Here is a 26254-nt window from a genome sequence, read left to right as displayed (position 1 = left end):
GCACAAATTTGTTAACTTAGATGAGACAGACCAATTTCTTGAAAGACACAAACTACCAAAATGCACATGGATAAATAGATAACCGCAATAGCCCTATATCCATTTAAAAACTTGAATCAATAATTAACAGCCTTTTAAAAAAACAGAAAGCTAGACCTCCAATGAATTCACTGATTAATTCAAGCAAACATTTAAGGTAGAAATTATATCTATTATTTATAATCTCTTTCAGAAAATACAAGCAGAGGGAATATTTCAAAAGTCTGAAATATTCTTGAGTTGGGCACTGCCCTTATATCAAAACTAGATAAAGACATTAACCAAGAAAGGAAAAGTACAGGCCAGTATCTATCATGAACATAGATGCAAAAACCCTTGATAAAATATTAGCAAATCAAATATATATGTATAAACACAAACACATGTTTTTTTTTTTATACAAATTATAAAAATTATACATCATGATCAGATCGGATTTATTCCAGATATGCAAGTCCGGTTCAACATTTAAAAGTCAATCAATCTAAGCCACCACATCAACAGGCTGAAGAAGAAAGACCATATGATCATATTAATTGATGCTGAAAAAAACATTTTATAAAATCGAACATCAAGTCTCAGAAAACTAGGAATAGAGAGGAACTTCCTCAACTTAATCAAGAATGTCTACAAAAATGCTACAGCTAACATCAGTCATACTTAATGTTGAGAGACTGGACAATTTCCCTTTAAAACTGGGAACAAGACAGTTTTTTACTGCTCCTATTCAACATCATACTGGAAGTCCTACCTAGTTCTATAAGAAAAGAAAAAGAAATAAAATGTATACAAACTGGAAAGGAAGAAATAAAACTGGCTTTATTTGCAGATGACATGATCATGTAGTTAGAAAATCTGAAAGAATAAACAAAAAATTAATGGAACTAATAAGCGAGTTGCAGTATAAAAGGTCAAGATACAAGGTTAACTGCTGTATATACCTGCAATGAACAACTGGAATTTGTTTTTTATTTAAATTCCAGTTAGTTACCATTCAGTGTAATATTAGTTTCAGGTATACAATATACTGATTCAACAATTCCATACATAACCTGATGTTCATCACAACAAGTGCACTCCTTAATCCCTATCACCTATATAACCCATCTCCCCACCCACCTCCCTTCTAGTAAGCATCAGTTTGTTCTCTAGGTTAAGAATCTGTTTCTTGGGGCGCCTGGGTGGCTCAGTCGTTAAGCGTCTGCCTTCGACTCAGGTCATGATCCCAGGGTCCTGGGATCGAGCCCCGCATCGGGCTCCCTGCTCAGCGGGAAGCCTGCTTCTCCCTCTCCCACTCCCCCTGCTTGTGTTCCCTCTCTGGCTGTCTTTCTCTCTGTCAAATAAAAAAAATCTTTAAAAAAAAAAAAAAAAGAATCTGTTTCTTGGTATGCCTTTCTCTACTTTTTCCCCCTTTGCTTCTTTTGTTTCTTAAATTCCACATATGAGTGAAATCATATGATATTTGTCTTTCTCTGACTGACTTATTTCACTTAGCATAATACCCTCTAACTCCATCCACGTCATTGCAAATGGCAAGATTTCATTCTTTTTGATGGCTGAGTAATATTCCTCTGTGTGTGTGTGTGTGTGTGTGTGTGTGTGTGTGTGTGACCTCTTCTTTATCCATTCATCAGTCGATGGACTGTTGCCATAATTTGGCTCTGGTAGATAATGCTGCTGTAAATATCCAGGTGAATGTATCCCTTTGAATTAGTATTTTTGTATTCTTTGGGTAAATACCTAGTAGTGTAATTGCTGGATTGCAGGCTAGTTCTATTTTTAACTTTTTGAGGAAACTCCATACTGTTTTCCGGAGTGCCTGCACCCATTTGCATTCCCACCAACAGTGTAAGGGGGTTCCCCTTTCTCCACATCCTTGCCAACATCTGTAGTTTCTTATGTTCTTGATTTCAGCCGTTCTGACAGGTGTGAGGTGATATCTCATTGTAGTTTGATTTGCATTTCCTTGATGATAAGTGATGTTGAGCATCTTTTCATGTGTCTTTGGCGATCTGTATGGCTCCTTTGGAAAAATGTGTATTCATATCTTCTGTCCATTTTTTAATTGGATTATTCATTTTTTAGGTGTTGAGTTTTATAAGTTCTGTATATATTTTGGATACTAACCCTTTATCAGATACGTCATTTGCAAATACTCCTATTCCATAGGTTGCCTTTTAGTTTTGTTGACTGTTTCCTTTTCTGTGGGGAAGCTTTTTATTTTGATGTAGTCCCAATAGTTTATTTTTGGCTTTGTTTCCCTTGTCTCAGGAGCCATATCTAGAAACATGTTGCTATGGTTGATGTAAAAGAAGTTATTGCCTATATTCTCTCCTAGGATTTTTATGGCTTTAGGTCTCACATTTCGGTCTTCAATCCATTTGAATGGTGGTCCAGTTTCATTCTTCTGCATGTTGCTGTCCAGATTTCCCAACACCATTTGTTGAAGAGACTATCTTTTTCCCATTGGATATTCTTTCCTGATTTGTCAAAGATTAATTGTCCATATAATTGTGGGTTCATTTCTGGGTTTTCTATTCTGTTCTATTGATCTATGTGCCTATTTTTGTGCCACTACCATACTGTCTTGATCACTACAGTTTTATAATAGAACTGGAAGTGCAGAATTGTGATGCCTCCAGGTTTGCTTTTTTTTTTTCAAGGTTGCTTTGGTAATTTGGTGTCTTTTGTGGTTCCATAAAAATTTTAGGATTGTTTGTTCTGGCTCTGTGAAAAATGTGGTTGGTATTTTGATAGGGATTGCATTAAATGTATAGATTGCTTTGGGTAGTATAGACATTTTACCAATGATTATGCTTCCAATCCAAGAACATGGAATGTTTTTCCATTTCTTTGTGTCCTCTTCAATTTCTTTCATCAGTGTTTTATAGTTTTCAGAGTACAGGTCCTTTACCTCTTCAGTTAGGTTCATTCCTAGGTATCTTATTTGAACAAGTGGAATTTGAAAAAAAAAAATGCCACTCACAGTTGCACACACACAAAAGAAATATTTAGGTATAAATTTAACAAAATATAGGATCTAAATGCAAAATACTACAAAATTCTGATGAAAGAAATCAAAGAATATATAAATAAATAGAGAGATATTCCATGTTCCTGGATGGGAAGATTCCATATTATTCAGCCAGTGATTCTTCCCAAATTGACTTCTAAATTCAACATAATTTTATCAAAATTCCAGCAAGAAATGTTGTAGATATGAACAAACTGACTCTAAAGTTTATATGGAAAAGAAAAAGACCTAAAATAGCCAAAAACAATACTGAAGAAGAACAAAGTTGGAGGACTCGCACTACCTGATTTTAAGATTTACTATAAAGTTATAGAAATCAAGACAACATGGTACTGGCAAAAGAACAGACACACATATCAAGGCAAGAAAAAAAGACTTAACCAATATAGTCAATTGATTTTTATCAAAGATGCAAGGTAAATCAATGCAGAAAAGACAGTCTTTTCAAAAATGATGTGGGAACAACTGGATGTCTATATACAAATACAAACCTAGAAACAGCTCTGACAAATATCCCAAAAGTTATCTCAAAGTATATCATAAATCTAAATGTAAAAGGCAAAACTATAAATCTTTTAGGAATAACACAGGAGAAAATCTACATGACTTTGAGTTTGATAATGAGCCTTTAGATACAATGCCAAAAGCATAATGTGTAGAAGAAAAAATTGATGAGTTGACTTTATTAAAATAAAGACCTCTGTTCTGCAAGAGATACTGTTAAGAGAATGAAAAGACAAGCAACACATTGGGAGGTAATATTTTCAAACTATATATTTAATATTGGACTTGTATCTACAATATATGATCATATATTAAAACTCAACAATAAGAAAAGAAGGAACCCAAGGAAAAACTGAGCCAAAGATTTGAACTGAACTTCACCAAAAAGAATATAAAGATGGCAAATATGTTAAATGTCATTTGTCATTACAGAAATGCAAATTAAAACAACAATGAGATACTACTATATACCTATTAGAATGACTAAAATCCAAAAAATTGACAACATCCATTGCTAGCAAGGATGTGGAGCAACAGAAGTCTCATTCACCATTGGGGTGAATGCAAAAGTAGTATAGCCACTTTGGAAGAGTTCTGCAGTTTCTTACAAAGCTAAAATAGGCTTACTACATGTTCCAACAATATTGCTTCCAGATATTTACTGACTAATAAGAAAATGCATGTCCAAATAAAACCCAGCATGTGAATGTTGATAGCCACTTTATAATCAACACAAACTGAATGCAACCAAGAAGTCCTTCAATAGGTAAATAGATAAACAAACTAAGATACAACCATACAATGGGATACTATTCAGTAAAAATTAATGAGCTATTATGCCACTAGACTTAGAGTTGGAGAGAATTGGGTGTGTGTATAGAATCTGATGTGTTAGAGCTGGGCTGCCCAATATGGTAGCCACTAGCTACTGTGGTCATTGCACACTGAAACATGAGTAGCATGATTGAGGAACTGAATTTTAAATTTTACCTTATTTAAATTAACTTAAATGTAAATATCCACATGTGTCTAGTGGCTGCCATATTAGGTAGTCCAGCTCTAAAACATCAAGCTCTGCTCCCTGCTTCCCTGCAATTTTCTCTAACCCCAAGCCCAGTGGCTTTTTCCTTCTCTTTCTATTATTATGAGGATCAATTTAGCTTTTCCTTCCTTAGTTTTTATTTGATAATCTGTCTCGGTGGTAGGTGGGGATTTGGGATATGGAGAGTGAGGATAAGTAGAAAAGTTGACTTAACAAGGACAGTACCATATTTTTTTTAGAGTGTTGGTTACTACTCTAAACATTTTGCATGGCTTATTTTATTTAATTTTCATACAAATATTTTATCTAAATCCCACTATTATTTCCATTTTATAGATGCAGCATCTGATTCACAGAGAGCCTTGCAATAGTCACTCAGCTAGGCAAGGCCAGAACCAGGCCAAGTTCATATTATAAACCACTGTGTTATAGTGCCTCCTGGTATCACTCTATCTTGTTCAGCCTCAGGACCTGAAATGTCATTAATTTCCTTCCAATGCTTGAGAGTTGAAAGTGGCAGCTTCTGGAAGTTAGGCATTATTAATGATTAGTGCCTTTGTTCAAATAAGTACCTCAGTTCCCTGCCTTATATCAGGGTCCTGAGGGATTGGGGCATAGAACAGAGAAGGGTTGATATGAGCTGGGGAAAACAAAAGACATCCATGTGCCTCAAACATTTGCACTGATCAGGTCATTCTCTAGGTCAAAAACCTTCAGTGGTTCTCAGGAGTCTCTGCACCAAATGCACACTAACCTTTGTGCCCTTATTTCCCACTCTTTGGGTACTTAAGCCTTTTGTAACCCGCTGATCGGTGAGCTCTTCGTGCACCAGTCTTCTTGCCTTCTCAGTGTGTGATTGCACTGGAATGTAGGATGTTAACTCTATTCGCCCATCCCAATGCTTCCTCTCCCTCTAAGGGTGTGTAGTCACATCAATCCGGTAATAGGAGGCTGAGTGATTTCCTCCTTTCTATTCCCACTGCTACTGCCCTAGCTTATGTCCACATTACCTAAACCACCACAGTCTCTTAACTTCTGCCCTACCATCCATCTCCAAAAATGCTTCCCACAGATGCTGGCTTGGTTTGCCTTGCACAGCTTAGCAGCTCAGACTCCCACCTGTTTGCTCACATCTTTTTACCCTTTCCCCATGACATGGTAATAGTAAATGTTTCCTGACTCCCTTGGTCCTTGGCCTTCTTGCATTACCCCAAGTATGCTGGCGTGTTTCCATCCCAGAGCCTGTGCACGTACCGGCCTGGGATTCTCCATCTCCAGAGGTTTGAGTGGTCAGCTCCTGCACTGCAGGGACGCCTGTGTTCCAATGTCACCTCTGAGAGGCCTCCCATGACCAGCCCACCCAGTCCAGCTCCTCTTTTTTTTAAAAAAAAAAGATTTTATTTATTTATTTGATGGAGAGAGAGACAGCGAGAGCAGGAACACAAGCAGGGGGAGTGGGAGAGGGAGAAGCAGGCCTCCCGCCGAGCAGGGAGCCCAACGTGGGACTTGATCCCAGAACCCTGGGATCATGACCTGAGCCGAAGGCAGACGCTTAACGACTGAGCCACCCAGGCGCCCCCCAGCTCCTCTTTTATTCTCTTTCCGCCTACTCTGCTTTAGTTCTCTTTAGAGCCGTCATTATCACCTACCATTGTGTATCTAATTTTTGGTAGTCTCTATATTAGAATATTATTCTGTGAGGACTCACTTATTATCTGTTTTATTCACTGCTGTTCCCAGTGCCTAGAACCATGCTGAAGCACCCAATAAACATTTGTTAGACAAATGAGAAAATGCGAAATAGGAAGAATAGCTCTATTAGCCACACAACCTGATTGCATAGGACAGAAATCTAGGATGGCAATATTTAACATTTATGAGTGGAAACAATATATAAACTTTATGACTATTGTTTCTCTAGAGTTATATTTTCCAAATACCTGCACACTTAGTTGTGAATAAAAGTGTCATAGATAGGGACAACAAAGATTAATAAATGCTGTTTTTCATATCCAGTTCATGAAGATTCACTATGTGATTACCATATTAAAGATTCTGAGCAGTCCTGCAGGAAAGGAACTGGATTAATCTTGTTTTAAAATTTCTTAAATATACAGAGGGTATTATGCTAAGCGAAATAAATCAATCAGAGAAAGACGAGTGTCATATGATCTCACTGATATGAGGAATTCTTAATCTCAGGAAACAAAATGAGGGTTGCTGGAGTGGTCGGGGGTGGGAGGGATGGGGTGGCTGGGTGATAGACATTGGGGAGGGTGTGTGCTATGGTGAGCACTGTGAATTGTGTAAGACTGATGAATCACAGACCTGTACCTCTGAAACAAATAATACATTATATGTTAGGAAAAAAAAAAGATAGTAGGAAGGGAAAAATGAAGGGGGGGAAATCGGAGGGGGAGACGAACCATGAGAGACTATGGACTCTGAGAAACAAACTGAGGGTTCTAGAGGGGAGGGGGTTGGGGGGATGGGTTAGCCTGGTGATGCGTATTAAGGAGGGCACGTATTGAATGGAGCACTGGGTGTTATACGCAAACAATGAATCATGGAACAAACACTACATCAAAAACCAATGATGTAATGTATGATGACTAATATAACATAATAAAATAAAATTTAAAAAAAATTTCTTAAATATATATCAGCACAGAATCCCTTCTCCAAAGAGTCCCTTAGTAGGGGACTTGAATCTTGAGTAGACTCAAGCTAGGATGGTCACCTGTCATGCAATAATTCTACCCTACCTTTTTCTGATACAAACACTTTGCATACAGACACAAGGGTGGGCAAAAAATAACAACCCATGCTTGACAAATTATATGCCTTATAATTTGGCTAAAGGGTGGGCACATGAATCAAGCCAGGTCAATCAGAACATATCCCTAAGAATTAAAGGCTGGATCTGGAAAACAGACTCCCCTTATCTCTCAGGCTGTAACTTTTAAGTGTCCTGTTATACACTCCTTGCTACATGGAGAAAGCTCGTCTGTGGCAGAAGGAAAGCCAACATTCAGAGGGAGACTTAGTTGAGAGATGGAGAGAAAAAGAGGAGGGAAAAGTGAATAACTGGGAATAACAGGCATAAATAATAACCATATGGGATTTAAGTTTCTAAATCCAGTCATCCCTGAAGCCAGATCCACGCCATCCTGATATTTAGATACGTAAGAAGATACATTCCCTCTCCCCCTCCCTATTTTAGACTGTTACACCAACACACATCCAACACCATTTTCTCCCGAATATGCTCTGGGAAATCCTGCCTCATGGCAACCTCAGCAATAAGCCTGAGCTGTTGACCGGCCCACTCACATTTTAGATAACAAAAAATAACCATCCAACCAACAAGAGCAAATGGTACCCTTATCTCTGAATAATACACAGATTTTATACACATACATATGTTTTCCTGAATGAAATCTATGAGGCTCCTAGCTTCAAGTCAGAGCAAGGTATTCAGACACAGTGTGATGTGTTCAAGGACCACATTCAGATTGTTGAAGCACACAATTCCAAGGGACAGGTAGGTGCTGCTCACAGCAGTCTTCGGAGGAAGTCTGGCAAACCTGGCTTTGCGAGTCCTCTATGCCTCTATTATCTTCCACCCAGGAAGGCAAGACACTTGTCCAACACCTCTTATGTCCTCCAACAGTCTCTCAACAGAGAAGGGGCTTAATTCATGTTTGTGGATTGAATGAAACTCAGTCTGGGCCTGTTCTTTATTAACATGGTTATAGTCAAGGTTGACTTAAGGAATTCTTAATAAAATTTATTTTCAGCACATTACTTCATGAATGCTATCCTTGTAGATTCATATATATTCAGTGGTTGCTTTTGAGAAATCTAAAAATACCGTCCCTTGGCATTTGCCCTAGAACAGCATGCTGCCTTGATGTAGCCGTAACAGCCCCACCATATGGGAGGAACCTGGGTACTTTCAAACAGACTCTTCTTTTAGGATCAAGTCTGCTGCTGTCGCTGGGGCTTGCAGCCTCCTGAACCTCTTTATTTAGGTACAGCATTCCAGGGCTATTATTTCATATGTAGAAGGATTTTTAAATAGCCTGTAGTTTGGGCTTTTTACCACTAGAGTTCAATCTTGCTCCTATCTACATGATTTCATGGAAGAAAAATAAAATAACACACTCCCCCCAATCCCACCCCCCCAACGCCCAAACAAAACAACACACAAAGAAAATTCCCAAAGTGCTTTCTCCAATTCAAATCCTGACCTTTGGCTACCAAGAACTGACTTTATTAATGTGCCTTTTCTTTTTGACACACTTATTTCCCCATTGGTGTTGTCATCAAGTATAAAATTCTTGAATGCCTTTGCTTTGTTACAAGTAACTTGTCAACGCTTGATAAATAATTTCTCTTTAGAGTCTGTTTGTTTATTTCTAAGTAAAACCTTCAGCTCTAATTACCTGGCTGATTTATGGGAGAGCATGCTTTTTTCTGGTCAGGGGGACTTGGGGGTCCCCAGCAGGGCAGTGAGAGTGACAGTAAACACACTGCTGCTCTGGGTCTCAATGTTGATCACTCATTTTTAAAGAAGTTTTCAAAAAACAATTTAGATTTCTCCACGAGCCTGTGGTTTCCAAATTCAAAAACTACAATTTCTTTCCCTTCCTTTTTACCCATTGTGTTTGGATATATTTCTGATGAAACCAATATCAAGTATAAGAGTACAAATCCCAAACCTTGCTTCCTGTAGAACCAGTGACTCCAAAACTCATCATATATGCCTGAAGCATCTCAATCAAGTGAATTAAAAAAATGCAATTTTATGGGATACAGGCATGTATATATTGTCATTCTGCCTCTTAAGCCCTTAGTCTTTGAAGTATCTCTTATATATCACACATAGCACAAGAAGGATACCTTGGAATGAGTTCATCTTTGCTGCATATAGACATTTTCCCAGAGGTTGGACCCAGTTAAGACAGAGAAAACCACACTGAGTTACATAATATTCATTCTTGGATAAAAGGCTGAGGAAAAATTTGAAAACCTCATCTCACAAACAGAACTTCGTCTTATAAACAACCTAGACCCATTTTAAACAAGTTAAGGTACAAATAAGTATGAGGTAAGTTTTCCTATTATTTGCTTTTTGAGGGGAGGTGGGTGGTAGGGAAATAAATTCTATTAGAAAGAACAAGAACACTAACAAGCGAGGCAGCAAAGACAATTTTGTCACAATGATGCTAAGAGTCAAGTTAAAAATCCTACAGCATCTAAAACGATGGTATGCCAAATTAGGGATATATAATAATATGTGATATTTACTGAGTATTTACTGTGTGCTTGGCATTTTATGTGGTTTATTTCATATCATCCTCACATCAGCCACATGATTCAGGGTTGCTTTCAGTCCCTTTTCACAAATAAACAGAATAATAAAAATAAGTAATACGATGAGAGCCATTCATCAGTAAATGGTGATGCTGGAGGTCAAACCAGGTGGGCATCTGGACAATGTGGTCAACAAGCGTTCTATGTTCAGATGGTCTGAGCTTTTTTGGAGTTACAGATTAAGAGAATAATAACAACTCTGATATAAAGAGTGGCCATTTCCAGGCAGAAGAGCAAGAAACTTGATAGAGAAGATCAGCAGGAATTATATGATAAAACAAGATTTGCTAATACTGAACATTATCATCAACTAGGGTGTGGTCACATGGACATTCTTCTCAAATAGTTGAAGTATGCAGGCTCCAGAATCTCTAATAGAGGGCTTGGTGATGTGGCAAGAACCTCTCAGTCACATGGATTAAAGCTTTCATCAATTTTTTTTTTTTTAAAGGGGAGTCTTAAAATTGATCTTCAAAATTCACTGTGTGGTGTTTGCAGTTGTAACAAATAATTAGGCTCAGATTGCTCTGTGAGGAATATTCTCATTCTGTAGTAGGGTTTGGTAGTGCTATGTAGCCTTTTTGCTATCATTTTTAGGTTCTGGATAAAGAATCTCACCTCCCATGGAATACTATTGCAAGTAGTTACTCAGGAAGAGCTATGTACTCATTCAACCATCAATTACTTATTGGGAACCTACTACATGCCAGGCACTCACAAGGTACTGAGACTATGCAAGAAAATAAAACAAAACAAAACAAACAAACAAAAAATATTCATTCCAGTCAGGGAGACAGAAAAATGAACAAGTCAGCAGACATACAACATACATGATGGTAGTAAGTGCCAGGAAGAAAAATAAAATTGGGATGGGAGATAAGGAGCGTTGTTTTGTTTTGTTGGTTTGTCTTATAATTTTAAACAGGGTGGTCAGGGAAGAATACTAGCTGTAATAGTAATAATAATAGTAGTTCTTACCGTTGTGTCATTACAGGCATTGGTGCAGCTAACATTTATTGAGTGCTTACTGTGTTCCCAGCCCCTTTAATTTATGTCTCACTTAGTCACCAATCTTTCTCACAGATAAGGAAAAAAGATAAAAAAAATTACACAGCTATTAAGAAAAAGATGCAGATATTCTTAGTGAGAGCCCAAGTTCTTAATCCCACCAGAATGCTTCTTTTTGGGTATCCTTGCTATATTCTGTAAATATCTACATAAGAGACAACACCTAGCGAACACTGCCAACCTAATTTTCTAGTCCTGGTTTATTTCATCCATGGCAATATAAAGATTACCTGTTTATTTTCTAATAATAAGTCTTCAAATATACTTGTTATATGGAATAGATTAAGTCAATTGGAATTATGGTTTATTTATATGTGTAGAATATGTCTCCCCTCTACACTAAAAAATTTATAGCAGCTGAGAAAATTTAGTGCAAAACAGACCATTTGGAAGAATTATAAATTATAAATAGATGAATTTTTAGTAGGCTGTGCATAAAAAAACAAAATAAATCAATTAATGATAAAAATTGAATAATGTTCATTTGAAGGGGCAGGGGTGCAGGCGATATCAGGCATTTGAAATGAACTCATTATTACAAATAGAAATTGAGTTTGGCTATACATTTTCTAGTGGCTCATACAGACAGGAAATCACACTAGGTTACATAATTTTCATTTTTCTTTTTGGACAAAAGAAGGCAGAAAAGTTTCCTTGAGAGAAAGTTTTCCTTGTAACTAAATTCTTTTAAAGGTTCATGGGCTAACAGTGAAGAATATCTTCAGCTTTGCAGGAGGCACAGACTCCTCCAAGAATGATTTTTACCAACTTTCTATAATAAATGAGAGCATAAAGAAATTGGCATTTCTGGGGGGAACCAACTGAGATAATATGATCCAGGTATTCTGTGTGCTGCAAACCTTATTTAACAATGGTATAAAGAATGGCAAATTAGATAGTTAACATTTCCATGGGTTCTTCCCAAAAAATATCAGTTACAGTAAGCCAAGTTTTGGCATGTGCTGTATCAAAATCAGTCCCATGACCAGCAAAATTTTTCTACATTTAGCGTAATCATTCTATATTTTACTCAGACAATTGCAACAACCTACAGCCACAACCAGTAGGATCAGAATGAACAGAAAAAAGCTTATGTGTTCCCAATTTTCTAGATAAAAATAACAAGTGTAAGCAAAGTGACAGAACCATAAAAATTCCATGAAATCAGCTCTACTGCTTATTGATAGAGAAAGGAAACAAGAAACAATTTTGGACAATGGTATAACTCAGAGCAGGATCTCGCCCCAGGTCCCAGTATAACAAGAAGCAGCTGTGACTCGCAGCTGACTGCTATTTCAGAACCAAGGACAGCAGCAGACATTCCCTTCCACGAGGGGGCAGAATGGTCATTGGAAATGTTTATGAGCTGAACCTGATTCTCCAACAGGCAGAAGACTAGTTCAATTTCCTTAGTGTCAGGATGAGCATCCAGGGGCCAAGAGCCCATATTTGCCCTAGATAATAACTTTGGACCCCTTTAAGGATTTGTGCAAGTATTCAGTGGACACCTCAGGTTTTGCAGTTGGTATCCAGAATGCCAAAAGGTTAGAAAAAGTACAAAATACCAAATATTAGAAGAGAGTTTTGGACAATGCCAGCTTGAAAATACTCCTCCCAGCCCTTGTACTAATGTGGTTTGATTTCATATTTACCCATTGACTGACAGGAATACATGGACTTCCTAGGCCATTTTGGAACTAGCTTTAGCTAGGTTATTCAAAAATAATGAAGGGACATTCTGGAAGGAGTATAACAAAAATGACTAAAAAGATGGGCTTCAGAGTCCAAAAGTTCTGGGTGTAGACTTGATTCCTTCACTTACCCTCTCTGTGACTTTGGATAAGTGATAACCTCTCTTTACCTCAATTTCCTCAACTATAAAATAGGAATAATAATAATGCACTTTTTAGAGGATTGTTATGATGACTACATGAATCTCCAAAGTCCTCAGCTTGAAGCCTAGCACACAATGCTGAGTAGATAATGACCACCGTGATGATGATGATGATGATGATGATGATGATGATATGTTTTGTGAAGAAAAATAAATAATAATCTCAATGCATGTCAACTTACAGTACTCAAAACAGTTTATACTTCTCAAACAAATAAATGAAATGCACATCACTATTCACTGGTTCATTTACTCCCTCATTTATTTGTCAAGCATTTATTAAGTATCTACTGTGTGCCAGGCAAGGTGAATACAAAGATCACTATTAAGAGAGATCACAAATATTCTGGCATATGGTAAGGCTTATGTCAGCCAAAACAATGACATTCATCATTTTCATGTAGAAGGTTCAAAAGCTTGTGTATGCTTTGTCATGCTTTTAAAAAAATTGCCTCCAAAGTAATGTGTAAAACTTCAGGTAGTTTCTGCTCTGCCAGCCTGGGTATTTGAAAGAAAATGATGACAATAGGGAGGAGAGACTAGCTGACCCTTGATAGACATAAAATGTGCACAAGAAATCAACTGATTTTTTAAGTCATTTAGATTTAGGGTCGTTTATTGCCTCAGCATAAACCTAGCCTATACGTATAATGCAAGACTGTTGCTCTTAGAGCAACTTATTATGTGGAATCCAGGGACTGAGGAAGGGAGGAAGCAAACAGGTAAACAATAATCTAAACTGTATTGTAATTGCTCCTAGAAATATAAGAACAAAATGTTACGGAGCAGAAGCCAAAGCTATAACTTTGTGATATGATGTCAGAGAGACTTTCACAAAGAAAGTGACATTTTTGGACTTGAAAAGGTAAGTATGACCCTTTCTGGTTGAGAAACACCTGGTGAGGGTACAATGTGGAACTCCATTCTAAGCAGAGGAGACACTATCTGAGGGGACACAGTGAAGCCAAGGAAATGTAAGGCTTTGGGGAGGGGGAATGTTAATAATCTGTGCTGTAACATTGTAAGGAACATTGAGAAAGAGGCAAGGGGTGGGTGGGGAGTAAGGTTACATTTTAATAACCCAGTGATGATATCACACTTACTAGCACACCAACTCAGATGGTATATTGAATAATATTTTGCTTGAATTCTACTTTTGACCAATAGCCACAGACAAGAGGTATAAAAGGCTATGTAATTTGGTCAAACCATGTTGGACTGGAAATCAGAACCTCTGACTGCTAATATAGGCTGTACCACTCATTAGGGGACACCTGAACACATCCCTTATCCTCTCTAGATTTCAGTAACCTCATTAGTAAAGCCAGTGGCATGGCAGAGATCATTACTGTTCCCTTCCAACTCTAAAGTATATGTTTCTAAAGCACATTTGAGAACTTAGTGAAATTCTTGAACTTCTTGAAGGGACTCCAATTCTGAGAAAAATGACGCTATTGGCTTGCTGTCACTAAAACCAACACAGATTGCCATCATAGTCTGTGGCAGACCCTTTTGAGCTCCCAGCCAATTCTCCTTGGACATCACCACTGTAGCACACCTTTAAATCACAAACCTGAGTGCCTTCTCTGGGCCTAGGACCTCACTGGATTGGGTGGAAATCCAGAGGATTAATATCCTTTGGGAACAGTCTTCGACAGTGAGTGTTGTCAGTTGGTATATAAATTGCCTAACTTCCCTTCTCTCCAGGCAGGATAATCTGAGGCTGGAGACTATCAGGGTTCCTCAGCAGGATTAAGTTCCCATAACTCATAATGATAACTGGTCTGATAATGCATGTTTTATTTGCTGCGTCCCCTTTACTATGTCACTCCTTACCCATCTACTTGGGTTTTCCGGACTTACTCTGTAAATAAACCACCTGCACTTGAATCCTTGCCTCTGGATCTGCTTCTAAGGACATCTAAGAAAAATGCTAGCACACACATGAATGCCCTTCTACTCTCTTCTATCAATTATTTTCCCAATTGGTATAAATTTACATTCCACACTTGGGTGTAAGTATAAACACATTTTAATTAATTAAATCAGGCTCTGAACCCTAATTATTATTTGCACATCCCTGTCGCTTCCACTACCTCAGTAGACTGATGCAAACAAGAAAATTTGGAGGGATGCCTGGGTGGCTCAATTGGTTAAGCATCTGCGTTCAGCTCAGGTCATAATCCCAGGGTCCCGGGATTGAGCCCCACATGAGGCTCCCTACTCCGTGGGAAGCCTGCTTCTCCCTCTCCCTCTACTGCTCCCCCTGCTTGTGCTCTCTCACACTCTCTATCAAATAAATAAGTAAATAAAATCTTAAAAAAAAAAAAAGAAAACTTGGAGAAAGACCTCTTGCCTTTTTATCCTCCTTGGTGGTGACTTAAATAAATGCTCATTATGACCTTCATAATAACTCAAAGGTGAGTAACACCACTCCTTTTATGCCAAATGGAGGCATAGAAATTTTTGCAGTTGTTCACAAATATGTAGAACCTGGTGGCCCTACCACTTCTTGGTCAGTCTGGAAACCATTATTTCTTTCTTCTGTGGGAAGCCCTGTTTTGGTTCAGGGGACTCATCCCTGCCCTATGCTTCAATTTTCAATGCTGGCATCCATCTCATCTGACTTTGAAGTAATCCAGCTCACTCTTCCATAGGGCCCCAAACAGAAAACTATACCCTTCCTGTCTGCATGTGTGAGTTTGTGTTGAGTATGTTTTATGTCCGTGTCTGTGTGTGTGTCTGAGAAAGACAGAGACAGAGAGAGGGTAACCCAATTCTCCTGAAAACTCAACAATGCCCTCTTTTTTCCTAGAGAGAAGAAATAAAATGTCTACCCCTCCTTGATAGTGTACAGGAGCACAAAGAAAAGAAAGTAATCAGTGTTGAGTGTCTATGGCTGCCCCTGCTGTTAAACTAACTCATTGTGTTAACCTGTAAAAGTTTGAAGAACTCCATGTATATGGAGCTGTCAGGAATAGAGAGAAAGGACAAGGAAAGAGGCGTTATCTCTTCTTTGGACAGAACAGGAGCTTCCTCAATTATGACTTTTTTTTTTTTTTGGTGAGAAGCTCAAATCTTCAAGGAGTAGCTATCCTTTAAACATTTAAATTGTGAGTAGGATATTTCTTTGTATGATGATCTTGGGAGAGAGAACCAATGATACAGGGGCAGTAGGTTAGAGGTACAATGGACCAGGTACTTTTGATGGCTATGTCACATTCTGAGAATTATGTGTATATATATACACCTACATATATCTAATAAGGGATCTTTCATTTTCAGTTAGTCAACCTGTTTTCTCTATGCACTGTAATACATAGCTTCAATGCAGACCCAAAGGGTCACATATCTGAAAAAGGGTAAAATTATATACCTGAACAAGGATAATCAGTTCTGTTAAGGAGATCAGGCTGCTAAAGTCAGAGTCACAAATTTGATCTCTATCAAACGTATTTATTTCCAGCTGATCTATGACCACATTTCCTCCTATCAATTCCCTGATGACCATTTCCCTAAAGCTTCCAAGAGTTAACTAGTTATGTGTCCAGTTATGAACTCAAATATTACCACCCCCCCCAAAAAAAAACCTGTTAAACAATAAATTCAACTAAGGATGGAATGGAACAGGAAATAAGTGAGCAGCTAAAATATTTTTTATTGGAAGGATGAGGTTATATGTGATTTATTCACTGGTAGGGCGATTCATGTGATTCTGCTGAGTTACTTATGAACATAATCTGATTCTAGTTGTTATGGCAACATACACGGAAAGAAGTGGAAAGAGTTCACGATTAAATTTTTCTTGAAATGATCCAAAATATTAGCTGTATGTATGAGAATTCTGTAGAAAATGTTATTTAAACTCTTTCTCAGAGCAGTGACTGGGTTGCAAGGGATGTCTGCCTGCAGCTATTCGGGTAGTATAATCCCCTCTGAGATGAGAGCAGAAAAGTGATGAACATTTGAAGAAAAATAGAAGTCTTGCTTTGCCCTCAGGACAGCTCTTTTTTACTTCCCCTCCCACCATTAATATGCAAGGCGTGAAACATTAAATGTCACATCCATGTCATACTCTAATGCCTATGCACTGCGGAATCAAAGTGTAGAATTCTTTTGCCAATATGACTTGGGCTAAAAAAAAAAAAATCCATTAACCAGAAGAAAAGGTCAAAAACATAATTCTTAGTTTTCCTTCAAATTTTCTACCAAAATGAGGACAAATTGGAAAAAAAATTCCCAGGCTTTTAAGACACCATTTTCTCAGTTTTCTAGCGGAAGGCAGTGCCCTGAATAAAGAACTCATGAAAAAGCATCAAACTGTCTTTTATCATTCCTGAATAAAAACTTATAGCTTTATCCAGGAAAGGAAACTCATAAAACTTTTTAGGGAGAGAAGACACTGTTGTATCTTCCTTTAAAATATTTTTTTTATTGCTATTGTTTTTCAGAGGAGAGGTCTGATATTTTTCTCCCAACTATGCACTTGATGATGGTACTAAGAGAGAAAGAATGTGAAACATTAACTGTTATTTCCACTCCCAGCAAAACAGAACTCATTCTGTCAATGATGGACCACCGTTACCGAATTCTGCAGCTCTCTGGCACATGACTCTCGAATCTTTATTTCTTGCATTGGTAGAACTCAATTGACTTTAGTGACTGAGACTTTATGTGGGAATTTGAACAAGACTAATTTTCCCAGTGGCTTGCCAAAAACTATCTGTAACCATCAGCATTCCTGTGTGCAGGAAGCTGGGTGGGATTAATATATTCTTCTGTCCATTTCTCAGTAGCTATGAGTCATCAAGGTCACCCCAGAAACATTTCTAGTCCCACATGATCAGTACATAGGATTTGGTGTAAGTAGGGCACCAGAGTTGTCGGGGGCTGCTCTGTGCTCAGGGGATATGTAAGTACTCAGTTGTTCCTAATTTGTGGTAGAGGACATGCCTTTTGGATTACCTTTCCTCCAGTCTGCTACTCTAGAACTCATCTGTTTCATCCTTTCTAATGAGGATAGAATTAACATTTCAAATTCCACACTAGTGGTTTCCATCTTTCTCTGTGTGTATAGTACATGTTCAAAGACAATCAAACTGCATCCCTGAAGTTAGCCATAACTCATTATAGGAGGACAATGTTCTGTGGCTTCAGGACATCTATCGGAGATGTTGCATTTTTCTTGTGGTTACCCTCAGACCTTGTCCTCTTAGATAAAACTGTTCATTGCCCTGATTGATTGGAAACTGGGTCCTGGGAATGCAGTGGGGGAACAGACAGACACGGTCCCTTGTCCTCATGGAGTTCATGTCCTGGGGATGGAGACAGGCGTTAGGCAGATAATTAAGCAAACTATGTAGCTCTATCATGATCAGTTGAACAGGGGGAGAGAGATGAAACAAGCAACAAACAAATTTAAACACTATTACAGATAAACGTTTTCTCTCTTTCCTCTCCTTCTTTTTCTCCTTTAAAGAGCTTGGGGAAAGCAATCCATATATTCTGTTCACATTACCAATCAGCAACTGTTAAATACCCTGACAACACCAGATGTCGACTCAGAAATGAATGGCATCTGGTCTAGGGCAGGAGAAACAGCACGTGCAAGCATGGGGTGGGGCTCTAAAACATGCTCTGCAACCCCTTGCAGGATCTCAGGGAATTTTAGGACAAAACTAGCAACTGGTGCTCCATCAGCCTGTGTCCTCTGGGGATTTCCTGTGGCTTCAAAGTGATCCCAGAGACAGTGCTTTCTCTGTTGTCTTTATCAACACAGGATGTTCACCAAAGCCAGCACTGTGCCCTTCTGACCACAGCGCACGGCTGCTGATTTTCTGGGTAAGGGAAAGAGGGGAAATGATATTTGAAGCCCTTGCCAACCGCAAGAGGATCTGTGAACTTTGGAGAGAAAAATAAGCAACTTTGAAGAGCCGTGGTGGGGGAGGGATGGTAGGAGCCCTGGATGGAGAATCAAGAGACCCAAGTTTTTGCCCTGGCTCCATTACTAAAAATTTGCTCAGAAATGGTGGGCAGGCCATTTCACATCTCCTCCGTTAGTGAATGAGCTGGTTGGATCATCTCTAAGAAAGACAGGATAGTGAAGTGACGATTTTGGGGAGAGGCAGATGTGGATTTGCATCGCTTCTTTCCCATTTTGCTGGATGAGTAGCTTAGGAGGGTTATTTAGTTGCTCTACACCTCTGTTTCCTCTTCTGAGAAATGGACATGATTATAGTAGGGTTAAAATTAAATAAAGTGCTTATCACAGTGCCTAGCTGAGTGCTAAGTGTTAGCTATTAAGCTTTTTTTAAAATTTAAATTCAATTAGCCAAGGTATAATAGTACATCATTGGTTTTTGATATAATGTTCAATGATTCATCAGTTCAGTATAAGAAAATTTATATAATTGCTTTATAATTAAGGTAAATCAGTATTTATATAATATTTCATGAAAGGGGTACCCATAATAATGATGCTGAAAAAGTCTACTTATGTTTATACTCTTAAGGGGTGTGTGTGTGTAAATGTATGCATGGGTATACAAGGATACTTTTTTATTCAAGTATAATATAGTTTTCACTGCTTAAAGCATAACTGGAGGTGGAAGATAAACACTCACAAAATAACTAGAAGTCTAAAGAAATAAAATCAAATATGAACGTAGAGGAAAAATGGCAAGTACTATGGGATATCTACAAAAACATCTATACCTTGCTATTACTTTCCTGGCCACAGAAGAGTAGAAATGATATAAAATTTGGACTTTGTCTAAATAGGATTAACCACAGAAGTAGTAAAGGGCCTCTATCAGACAGGCTGGTTTGTAAAATAGTCTTCTGATCTATAATTAAAAGAATTCTCCTGAATGTGTGTAAAAGTATAAGCCTTTCTTCAAAAAGCATGTTGTGTCATGAAAGGATGGAAAATGAAATATTAAAACTTGTTTTAAATTATGTTATGTGTTATCGTTTATGAAATCTATAGTTTGGGGGCTTTTGTCAAATAAGACTGCTCTGTGGTATCATCAGTTGAATAATAAAAACAAGTGTTTTGGAGATGTGTATTGGTTTCTATATATAACAGAGATGTTTGTTATTGTTTGAAAATATTAAGATGGTATTATTTCCTCAATGGAAATTGAGGTGGTCTTGGTTATGAAATTTGGTTGGTTCATGCCCTTTTCTATCTACTTTAAAACTTTAATGATAAAAAGGTAGCATGTGGCTTTGATTTCACAATAAATCACAGCTTTGTTTATACATATTTTACTCACATATGGTGAGTGATTCCATTCTCCTCCTGCATGTATCCGATAAACAAACACAGCTTGGTGCTGTCAATCAATCAATTCAGAGGATACTGAGAAGGCTGGTGCCATCCTGCATGTCCCTTCATTCTCCTTGCCTAACGGGCATCCCAGTTCTTAGACATATTTCCACAAGGCTCCGGTGGGCAATCCCCTGGACCATGGCCTCAGTGAACCTTCATCCTTGGCAAGCCTGATTTCTCCAAGAAGCACGGTAGTCATTTTGCCTCACATGCCATCTTATCACAAGATTTCATCTGCCATCCTGTGGAGATGTAACTACATCACTGATGACCTCTACCTACATCCCACCCCTGCCTTCAAAAAACAAAACAAAACCCCAGAAATAATTTTCTTTAAAAGGTCACAATCACTGACAATTGCTCAGGACAGATCCTCTCTTTTCATTTAGCCTTGTCCAAGATAACCATATAGCTGATGCCCATATGTAGAGGGAAAGAGAGGAGCTGAGCTTCAAAGCATAAGCAATTGTCAGCTGTCCACTAAATACTACTACTGTTTGTGGGAGTTTAGTATGGTCCATGCACTGGTAACTGTGCCCTTTCCTTGGATTATTTTATTTAATCCCCACACGGATCCATGAGGTGGGCACCATGATTCTGCTGCGCAATGAGGTTCAGAGAGGTTAAGAGACTTGCCTATGGGAACCTAGCTAGGAACTGAAGGAAGGGGGATAGAAAGAAGGAAATTGTGTCAGCAAGGTTGATGCTGTGAGTCACTCTGCAAGTTTTATAACACACGGTTATATAAACCACCAATCACTGGGGGATCATCCTGCGTTGAAAGAATTTTCCTAATGCTTGCATAGCTAATGAAGTAGTTCAACAGTGATTAAGAGAACAGGCTCTTGAGTCAGAGTGCCCAGTGTTTGTTTCTTACTCTATCACTTCCTATCCGTATGGCTTTGGGTAAGTTACTTAACCTGTCTGACCTCAGTTTCCTACTATTCCAAAATGGAAAAATAATAGCATCTTCTTCCAGGAATGTTTGTGAAAGTTAAACATGATAAAACAAAGCAGGTACTTAGCACAGTACCATGTACCAGCTGCTCAGTAAACAGTACACATTATCAAGTATTATTATTCCATAAAATCAGGATCCAATATTCAGTTGTCTAAGGAGACACGGAGATATCTTTGTTGGGTGCTTGCTGTGGAGAGGAAACCAGGAGAGAGGGTGGTTGCTTGCAAGGAAGAAAAAGGCAATGTTCTTGGAAAACAGGTGCTTGAGGCAGCAGCTTCAGCTGAACCCATCACATGGCTTCCAGCCCTGTGGAATTACTGTTTACACTTTCCTATTAAGGATTCACATCTGCATATAAAGTTCAAACGCAGACTCTGTCAGAACAAGGGTGCACAGGAGCTGCTTCCGCAGATGCCCGGGTTTTATGTCTCTTGTTTTCCTCTGAATTATTTATCCTGAGCATCTGTGTTACATTATCTTTATGTAACGTCACAGCAGAAATGGGAGAAAGGATGCTTCCTTCTCGTTCACCCACTGACAGCAAATGCTCCCTGCAGCTTCCAGGTGTCTTTCCAGCCTTTATCCACTCACTTATCCAGCTATCCCCCCGTCAAGCAGGGCACATCCCTTCTCTTTGGAGGCTGAGTGAAGCCAGCCTCCTGTCAGTTCGGGGATGACAGACCGTCCCAGCTCTACTTAAAGATAAGGCCAATCGATCTTTTCCAAGAGCTCCGCAGCGACTCTGATTGCCTAACCAACTGGTACTGCAGACTGAATTTTGTTGTTCAGCCACCAAAATACAAATTCCTTCTGCATGCTTGCTGGAATCCCATGACCCAGACTGAACAAGAAACTTCTTGGAGACTGTGACTATTTGACAAGCTATTTCAGAGGGTCACATCTAGAGATTTCTACAACAAAGCTAAAAACACTAGTAACAATTCAACAACTATTATTTATTAGGCACTTAATATATGCTAAGAACTAAGTCACATGCTTAGTGTGATTAACTCATTTAAATTACACTACAATCCCATGGGACAGGTATCTTAGCTTCACTTTAAACAAATGGAAGAAAATGAGGCTCAAAGAAGTGATTTGCCCCTATTAGGCAGCAGAGCTAAGTTTCAACCCCAAATCTCAGCCCATCATCTTTCTTACTACCTTTTTTTTAAAAAAAAATTATTTATTTGACAGAGAGAGACACAGCGAGAGAGGGAACACAAGCAGAGGGAGTGGGAGAGGGAGAAACAGGCTTCCCGCAAAGCAGGGAGCCCAATGTGGGGCTCAATCCCAGGACCCTGAGATCATGACCCGAGCTGAAGGCAGACGCTTAACGACTGAGCCACTCAGGCACCCCTCTTACTACCTTTTGATTAGTGCTTTGCATGGTCTGTCTGTTGCCATCCTTTTAATTTTAACTGGTCTCTGTCTTTATATTTAAAATCATTTCCTTGTAAGCAGCATGTAGTTGAATCTCCTATTTAATCCAATTTAATAATCTCTAAATTTTAAATAGAATGTTTAGACCACTTACATTTAACAAGATTATAAATGTTAAATCTATTTTATTATTTATTTTCTATTTGTCTGATGTGTTCTTTGTTCCATTTTTACTACTTCCTAGCCTTCTTTTGAATTGACTATGGTTTATTTCATTTTATCTTACTATTGGCTTATTGGCTCTTCCTCTTTACTTTTTTTTTTTTAAGGTTTTATTTATTTATTTGACAGAGAGAGACACAGCAAGAGAAGGAACACAAGCAGGGGGAGTGGGAGAGGGAGAAGCAGGCTTCCCACTGAGCAGGAAGCCTCATGCGGGGCTCCATCCCAGGACCCTGGGATCATGACCTGAGCCAAAGGCAGACGCTTAACAACTGAGCCACCCAGGCGCCCCTCTTCCTCTTTACTTTTCAGTGGTTGCTCTAGAATTGACAATACATAATTATCAGAGTCCACCTTCAAAAAACATTATATTGCTTCAAACATTTTAGCAGAAAATATCCATTTTCTCCTGTCTTTTGTACTGTTATTATATATTTTACTTCTACATAGTCTATAAACCCTATAACATGTTACTATTTTTAAGTATTCAAGTACTTTTTTAAAACTTTAAAAAATGAGAAAATCTTTTATGTTTCCCCACATTTTTACGACTTTTGTGTTCTTCCTTTCTTTCTTCAGTTCCACATTCCTACTTGGTATTGTTTTCCTTTTGCCTGAAAGAAGGACTTAAAGTTTTAGTAAAAGACGCGGGGCTCAATAGTCTGCCTGTGGCTATTTCTATGAAGTAATTGAGTCCCAGTGTCACCATCAGTAGTTACTGTGTGGCTGGTGAGGTGGACTATGTGGAAGCAGACAACTTAGCCACAGCTGCATGCACACTCATAAACTGGAAACCTTGGCCAAAGTCTGGGATGGATCCTGGAGAAAAGGTCTCCATCAGAAAGTCCAGTTCAGCATCTTTTGAAATTCCTTTTCTGTGAACAGTCCTTGGCTGAGACTGAGCTCAAATTGCAACAACATTTTAGAAATCTCTTTCTATCCTAACCTCTCTCTTAATGCCTTTCAGAGACAGACGATTGAAAACTAGAAGATGCTTCCAGCCAGCTGAATCTTTACATTAGCTAAGGACCCAAAGAATGGGGATGCGTCTTCCATACAGAAGCTATCTATCAGTCCTCCAAGGACCAAGAACCAGTTCAGACTTGGGAGCGCTGTTCAGTGGTGATCATACTGTGTGGAAAACTGGGTCTGGAGCCAGGTACTGCCATAGCTTAGCTCCAAGAGCTAGTGATGATTATGATGGATAATAATGATAAGTAACACTAATGGAGGATTTGGTAAGGTCAAGCACTGGTCTAAGAGCTTTATAGGCAGATTTAGTTAATACTGATAATAACCCTGCTGGGCATCTCCTATTATTTGTGATTATTCCCACCTCCTTGCACAGAGAATTTAAATATCTTGTTCATGGCCATATGGCTATTAAGTGTTAGAAGTGGGATTTGAACCATGGAAGTTTGGCCTTGGAGTCCACACTCTTAAACACTACTCTAGAATACTACTAAGAAAGATGGAGCTTCCCAGTTTGCCCAAAGCTGCCTTGCTTCCTTCTTCACACACTCCAGCATCTTGAGTTTTTCTCCCTACTGACTTCCAAGAAGTAGTGGCTCACTTGGTTCCACCTGGTCTAAGAAGATCTCATCCATTTGGAGGAAGAGAACGTCCATCAAGGCTCGATGCTTCAAGGTCTCAGTTTTGGGTTCTCCATGTTGAGATCTCTTTTCCTGTGCTTGTGTAGGAAGAACATATGGGGTACATATGCAGTTCATGTTTCTTCTGTTTTCCCAGCACACAGGCCATGGGGCTGCAGGCTGTGGAAACTTCTGGTCCAGCTAGGGCTTCAGTGCTCCTGCAGCTAAGCCTTCTACAGGACTTTGCCCTTAAAATGAGAGATACTTATACAGTAAGACTTATCAAGATAGGCACAACATGTAGAAATTGAGTTTCTGCAGAAAGCAGAAATCACAAAAAGACATGGCCCTTAGGGATGTGGAACCTAAATTAAACAGGCCATAATTTTCATTGGCATAGCATTCTTAGAGCAGAGGCCTGGGGTACTATCCTTAAAAAGGAGGTATTTCCCTTATGGTAACTTAGTGGTCCTAAAGGCCCCTTGAATCATTACACGCAGAAGCAGAAGCTGAAGTGTCGAGATACTGAGTACCTTTAGGCAAATAGGGCAGAGACCCCAGTCCTTGGAGATATAAAGCTTACAGCTGCAACTCATCTAGAATTGGCCTTGGGGAAGTCTTGGGATTTGAACTGTGGAGGCTAGGGCCAAGACTTGCTTTGGAGAAGGCATGAAATGTCCTACATGAGAAGAAAAAAGGGATGCTAAGATCCCATTTTCCTTTGGTTGCTGCATGTCTTCTCTCTCCATGGGCACAACCTGCAACTCAACCCAGTGATATCCCAATTAAAATCTCACCAGTCACAATACTCTGCCTGCAATACCAGATGACAGGGGGTGATCTTTGAGGTGGCTGGGCTGGAATAGGGGGTTCATGGGGAAGGAGAAAAGGTGTGCCGTCTGGCAAGCTGTTAATATGGACAATTGTGCTGCTCCACAACCAGTATCTTTACTCCAAAACCTCTGTCCAGGCATCATATGCTGAATTAGGAATCTATCAAATTTTCTAGCAGAGAGGAAATACCATCTACAAATAACCAGCTATCTGATCTTGGGCATGAGGGCTAGCAATTGTCATTAACCAACCACCTTACTATCTGTGAGTCACACACCTTTCTGAGACAGTGGGCAAGGAGAAGGGGGAATATATGTGATAATGTTTATTCCGCCATTGTTAGCCTCACAAGATCATCTGCAGCCCCTAAATTATATTTTTTCTATTAGGTTTCTGTTACTCTTTTTTTTCTCTTTCCTTTATGTATTTATTTTTTTCTATTTATTAATTTTTTTTGATGTAGTGTTCCATGATTCATTGTTTGCATATAACACCCAGTGCTCAATTCAATACATGCCCTCTTTAATACCCATCACCAGGCTAACCCATCCCCCCACCCCCCTCCCCTCTAGAACCCTCAGTTTCTCAGAGTCCATAGGCTCTCATGGTTTGTCTCCCCCTCCGAAATCCCCCCCTTCATTTTTCCCTTCCTACTATCTGATGTAATCTCATCTCTCATAACAATGAGTTTTTTAATGTATGATACATGATGCAGGATTTGAGTAATCATGACTAGTGACCAAGATCAATGAGAAACCAGAAGAGACCCTCAACTTAGACAAGAAGGGCCCCAGCACTGTGACCCTCACTTTAGAGACCTTGCGTATCAAACTATTAAAAAAATAATTTTTTAAAGAACACATGGCCCTACTGCCACTCATGACCCAGGCTTGTGCACCAATGCTGCATGATCTGTAACTTTAATCCTCTACTCTTGTGGCTGACCCTGTTGGGTCTGGGAAAAGGCTT

General features: G+C 38.9%; 1 long non-coding RNA gene across 1 annotated transcript; it reads left to right on the top strand.

The window, feature by feature from the left end:
* The first annotated feature begins 9621 nt into the window (after positions 1-9621).
* Positions 9622-25850, top strand: LOC118520182 (uncharacterized). Its single transcript, XR_004909569.2, has 3 exons — positions 9622-9732; positions 13721-13825; positions 23827-25850. It is a non-coding gene; the product is annotated as an uncharacterized LOC118520182 (long non-coding RNA).
* The last annotated feature ends 404 nt before the right edge of the window (positions 25851-26254 follow it).

Source organism: Halichoerus grypus, chromosome 1 (assembly GCF_964656455.1).
Source record: "Halichoerus grypus chromosome 1, mHalGry1.hap1.1, whole genome shotgun sequence".
In the NCBI taxonomy this organism is placed as follows: domain Eukaryota; kingdom Metazoa; phylum Chordata; class Mammalia; order Carnivora; family Phocidae; genus Halichoerus; species Halichoerus grypus.
The sequence above is the reverse complement of the archived record's forward strand: the minus strand, read 5'-3'. Positions and strand labels throughout refer to the sequence as shown.